Here is a 5,906-nt window from a genome sequence, read left to right as displayed (position 1 = left end):
GACCATCGCCCGGGGACTCCGTGACAGCCCGATATCCTAAACATTCGTATGCCCCTTCACGCTTCAGCCACCATTCTGGAGGACATGCTTCCATGCTGATGAGGTTAGTTAAAAAATAGTGCGTTCATTAAATTTGTGACTGAACTCCTTGGGGCAGAACTGTACGTCCCCTGCTCTGTTTTACCCATATTCTGCCATTATTTCATGATATAGCCATCTCAGATGATGACCCAGCACGTTATTTGATTTACAATCTGTCACTACAGATTGGACAAAACACAAAGAAGGTACCAATGTGAGATTTCTAAAAATAGCCTCAACACTCAACCCAAGGTTTAAGAATCTGAAGTGCCTTCCAAAATCTGAGAGGGAGGAGGTGTGGAGCATGCTCTCAGAAGTCTTAAAAGAACAACACTCCAGTGCGGAAACTACAGAACCCAACCACCAGACAAACAAACAAAACCCCAACCTTATGCTGGTGGCATCTGACTCAGATGATGAAAATGAAAATGAGTTGGTCTGCATTGCTTTGGATCATTATTGAGCAGAACCCGTCATCAGCATGGGAGCATGTCCTCTGGAATGGTGGTTGAAGCATAAAGGGAGATATGATAGCACATCTGGCACATAAATACATTGCCACGCTGGTTACAAAAGTGCCATGCAAATGCCTGCTCTCACTTTCAGGTGACATTGTAAACAAGGAACAGGCAGCATTATCTCCTTGTTTGTCCGAACGATTGGTTGAAGTAGGATTGAGTGGACTTGTAGGCTCTAAAGTTTTATATTGTTTTATTTTTGAATGCTGTTTTTTTTGTACATGATTCAACATTTGTAAACTCAGCTTTCATGATACAGAGATTGCACTACAGTACTTTGTATAAGGTGAACTGAAAAATACTATTTCTTTTTTTTTCAGTGCAAATATTCATACTAAAAATAAATAGAAAGTGAGGACTGTACATTTTGTATTCTGTGTTGTAATCGAAATTAATATATTTGAAAATATAGAAAACATCCAAAAATATTTAAATCACTGGTATTCTATTATTGTTTAACAGTGTGATTAATCGTGCAATTAATCATGATTTTTTTTAAATTGCTTGATAGCCCCAGTAAATATCTAGAGGATCATAGTGTGATAATGAATAGCCAGTATGGATTTGTCAGGAGCAAATCATGCCAAACCAACTCATTTCCTTCTTTGACAGGATTCCTGTTGTAGTGGATAGAGGGGAAGTTGCAGACATGATGGATCTTGATTTTAGCAAGGTTTTTGACATAGTCCCCCAGGACATTCTCATAAGCAAATTAGGGAAATGTGGTCTAGATGAAATGACTATAAATGGAGTGTATAACTGGTTGGAAAACCGTGCTCCAAGAGTAACTGTCAGTGGTTCACTGTCAAACTGGGGGGATGTATCTACATGGGTCCCACAAGCATCTGTCCAGGCTCATCTTCATTAATGATTTGGATAATGGAGCGTACAGTGTGCTTAAAAAAATCTGCAGATAACACTGAGCTGGGAGGGTTGCAAGCACTCTGCAGAACAGGATTAGAATTCAAAAGGATCTTGCTCCACTGGAGAATTGGTCTGAAATCATCAAGATGAAATTCAGCACAGGAAAGTGCTGTACAATTGCATAACTACCAACTGGGAATAACTAGCTAGGCGGCAGTGCTGCAGACAAGGCTCTGGAGGTTAGAGTGGATCACAAAATGAATATGGCAACAGTGTAATGGTACTGGGACAAAGACTAATATTGTTCTGGCGTATATTACTGGAGTGTCACATGTAAAAACCGGGAGGTCATTGTCCCGCTCTACTTAGCACTGGTGCAGCCTCAGCTGGAGTCCTGAGTCCAACTGTGGGCACTGCGCTTTGGGAAAGATGGGCACAAACTGGAGAGAGGCCACGGAGCCACCAACATGACAATAGAAGATTTAGACAGCCTGACCCGTGCGGAAAGGTTAAAAAAACTGGGTTTGTTTCATCTTGAGAAAAGATTGAGGGGGACCTATTAGCAGTTTTCAGATCTGTGAAGGGCTGTTATGAAGAGGACGGGGATCAATTGTTCTTCTCGTTCACTGAAGGTGGAACAAGACGTGACGGGCTTAACCTGTAGCAAGGGAGATTGAGGTTAGATACTAGGTAGCCTTTTCTATGTACAAGGGCAGTTAAGCTCTGGAACGCGCGTCCAATGGAGGTTGTCGAATCCCCGTCATTAGAGGCCTGTAAACTCAAGTTGGAGAAACCCGTCTGGTCCTGCCAGTGCCAACGGCTGGCTGAGCCCTCCTGAGCGCCTTTTCTAGGGTTCTGTGATTCAGGACAATGGGCCTTGGGGTGCCCTCAGCAGAGGATGTTGACGCATGACTATGGCACCAAGGATGTGCCCAGATTGAATAACCTCCTGGTGCACACACCAGTTCTCTAGCCCCCGACACACCTCCGCCTACCTCTTCCTCCTGGCCAGTCAGGGCCACCAGAACCAACCTCTCCCGTTGCCTCTCACTGATTTGCTGTTGGGATCATTGAAGAAGAGGTGAGATTTCCCCAGTGACAGTGGATTGCAGCTCCAGGCGCACCAGCAAGGGAATGGGCACGTTGGGTTTGTTCTGGGCTGAGAGCTCAGCTCTCCCCAGGGCAGCAGCCTCCAGGAGAGAGAGATGGTGTTTCCTAGCTAACCGCTGCGGCCCCACAGCCAAGGGGCCTGGCTCAGTCACAGCCCTGGGCTAGGGTGGATGTCAGAGACTTGCCAGCTTGACTTCCATTCCCAGTAGACCAGCTCAGCAGGTGACTGTCTAGGCACTTCCCTCTGGTGCTGGGCTTGTGTTGTGTGTGCTTGCAGGCCCCCGCGAGACTACCCGACCTGCCTGAACACTGCTGGGGCACTGAACAGTGAAGCCCCTCCTCATTCTGAGGTACAAAGGGTTAAAAATTCCTCCCCCCTTCCAATTACCAGCAGCTGCTATTTTTCACAGGCTTCCCCCCACCTTGCCACTTGCACAAAGCCAGAGTTCCAGCCCTGGCAGAGCTAGGCGCCCAGTCCAGTCTCCTAGAGCCCCGGGCGGGGAGTGGCAACCATGCTACCACAGGAAGTGTGAAAAGGCGGGGGCCAAGCTCCATCTCCCAGTTCTGCCACTGGCTGGCCAGGGCTTGGCGAGTCCCAAGCCCATCGGAGCTCAGGTGCTGGGGTGTTGGGAGCTGAATTCGTTGCTCTTTGGGAAGCGCGTTGAGAGGGAAGGCACTAGAGCAAGGCCTAGTATTAATGGTAGCAACGAGCGTCCTGGCCTCAGGGCCCAGCACCTCCAAGGAGCCGGGGCGGGGGGGTTCTGCGGAAGCTGCTGGGTCTGACCTTCAGACACTGCACTGAGGAGCAAAGCCCTCGAGGAGACCGCAAGCATTGCCCATGCAGGTGGATGCTAGCAGCAGGAATTCTGCGCTGCAGGCCCCCCCGCCCCATCTCCTGCAGCAGGCCTGCCCTCACACGGGCAAAGCAGGGGGCACTGACAAAGGACCAGCGAAAGCTACCTGAAAAAATGTCCCCCTTGGGCAAGTCCTTGGAGCCCCTGGGCAGCTGCACCTAGTGCCGGTGGGATGCACCTGTTACAATCCAGCTGCTCTGGGCATGGTATGAGCAGGGGGTCGAGCAGTTTGCTGAGCTGCCCATGTGCCGGCTGCATGGGACAGAAATCAGCCAAGACCCCCTTGCTACGCCCCTCTCATCCCCCCTGCAGCCAGGTTTGGCGTCTAGTGGCAACAGGGGGTGTTTAGAAGCCGAGGTTTGAAAGCCCCTGCTCCATTGTGTGTCTGCTTAGAGCTGCCGGGGTCAGGGGAGAAGGGCAGGGAGTTCTCACTGCCTCTGCTTTTGGAAAGCAGGGCAAATGCAGCGTTGTCTGGTGTGATAACTGGGCGCAGTGAGGTGCAGGGAGCCTGGGGGCACGTGCGCACACACGCACAACATCTATTAACCTTTATGCTCCTTCCCAGATAACGTTTAAACATGTGTAGACCGACATGGCCAATTTGTTGTAAAAAATCGCAGCACTGCAGCTTCTTACCTTTTGATGCAAACGCTGCTCGCAGACACCTCACCTTTCTTCCCTTCCTGTGGCTCTCTGCAGAAGCACTTCCCAAGGCATAAATAAAATTTCCGTCTCCTCCTGCACAGAAATCGCCTTGTTTGCACAGGGAGAATTGCAGCCAGGAGCCCAGAAAACATTAAAAGAGACTTTTCATTCACAAATCTTCCCCTGGTGTGATCCCTAGGCGGAGGCAGAGCTCAGACATAAACATCGCAGGACAGACAATTCCCCAAAGAAGTGGCCTCTGCCCAGCCAAAGCTGCAGGACAGCAGAGCCTGGTGTAATCTGGAGAAGGAGAAGGCTGGGAAAACCTACTCGTTGGAGCTGATCTTGCAGCAACCTGGCATTCTCCAGCAAGGACAATGAGCGCACGCTCGGCTGCTGCTTTCCCTCAGTTCAAAGCCCAGACCATAAAGCTATTTTTAGACCTGTAAAATAATTTCTCTAGCTCCGGCTGGCTGTGGCAGAGCGCTGCTGGGGAGCTGGCTTTGCTGGGCAGATCAAGGTACTGAGATTAGAGAGCGTTTGGTTTGAGGGTGGAGAGGGGGAGGCAGCGAGGGCTGCGATTCAGCCACACAACACTGGGAGTCCTTGTACCTGGACCTGGGTACGGCTCAGAATTGCATTTCCCCAGGGATTGCTGGAGCTGCGCATAGCAACTGTCACCGGGCCTCAACCTGATCCCATATCTTTAGGCAACAATGGCACTTCCCAGCCGGGAGGAAGGCTGCTGGCCCGTCAGCTAGACAGCCGTGGGGATGGGCAAAGAAAGGGCTCAGTGTTTGCCACAAAGCCAGCGTGTTTGAAATACCTTCACCCATAGGGGTGTCTGGGGCCCAGGGAAACCCATGGGAAATCTACCCACGTCCACCTGCTGCTGTGTAAAAGCACCCAGCCCCCCGGGGCAGGGAGCAGTTGGGCAGTGCCCTGTGCCCTGTGATCACCCCGCTGGCGAGGAGAGGGTGCCAGGTGCAGAGTTGGAGGATGTGGGGCAGGTGTACAAGGGAAGGTGTTCTGGCAGACTCCGCTCTGAGCCAGCCTGGCTGCAGATCACCGGGGGGTGAGGCCAGCCCTGCATGCCAGCAGCAGCCCTAGGAATCCGTGCTGAGGGATAGCAACAGAAGCAGGACTGGGTGTGACGGGACATCTAGGGACCCTGTAGCTCACACAAGTGTTTTGCTGTCTCCAGCTCGGGAGCCGGGGGTCTGGGCTCACACAGACGGGGTGCCAGCTCCAGGCCAGGGCCCGGGGGCTCTGGGCTCACACGGACAGAGTGCCAGCTCCAGGCCAGCGGGTTCTGGACTCACAGGGACGGGGTGCTGGCTCCAGGCAGGAGCCCGGGACTCATACATAGCCCTGGCTCCAGGCAGAAGCCTCGGAGATCCCAGGTTTTAATGTTTGTTCTCAGATATTTTTAAGAGGTCAGCACGCAGCTGCCCCTGCCCCTGCGCCTGCCCCAGCCCAGCTGAACCTGAGCCAAAGGCTGCTCCTCTCCCTGTGTGGGGAGTTGGAGACACAGGCCATTGCAGAGAGATTTGGGTGCGTTTTCTGCCAGCCAGCGTGAGGCTTCCCTGGGGAGCCCTGCAGCACCTGGCCCTGGCTCAGAGGGGCAAGGAAGATGCACGCAGCATGGCAGGCAGGTGAGCTGGGGGAGTAGTGCCTGCCCTGGCTGGAAGCTCTGCAGAGAGATCTCCCCTAAACCCACCCGTCCCAGACCCCACCACAGGGCTAATGTCTTCTCCCCGCACGTCCTACAGCCTGAGAGAGGCTCCCAAGAGAGCACAGGCAAGTATCCTGGCCAGTCGCTGCGCCAGTGAAA

At 52.2% G+C, this 5,906-nt stretch overlaps 1 protein-coding gene across 1 annotated transcript in view; it reads right to left on the bottom strand.

The window, feature by feature from the left end:
* HAS3 (hyaluronan synthase 3) overlaps positions 1 to 5,369 on the bottom strand; it is a 24,082-nt gene extending 18,713 nt beyond the window's left edge. Inside the window, exon 1 of the mRNA XM_032771385.2 lies at positions 4,064 to 5,369. The gene's annotated coding sequence lies outside the window, so the exon portion shown is untranslated. The remainder of the gene's footprint in view (positions 1 to 4,063) is intronic.
* Positions 5,370 to 5,906: the final 537 nt, after the last annotated feature.

Source organism: Chelonoidis abingdonii, chromosome 19 (genome assembly GCF_003597395.2).
Source record: "Chelonoidis abingdonii isolate Lonesome George chromosome 19, CheloAbing_2.0, whole genome shotgun sequence".
NCBI lineage: Eukaryota > Metazoa > Chordata > Testudines > Testudinidae > Chelonoidis > Chelonoidis abingdonii.
This window is presented reverse-complemented; position numbering and strand designations above follow the sequence as displayed.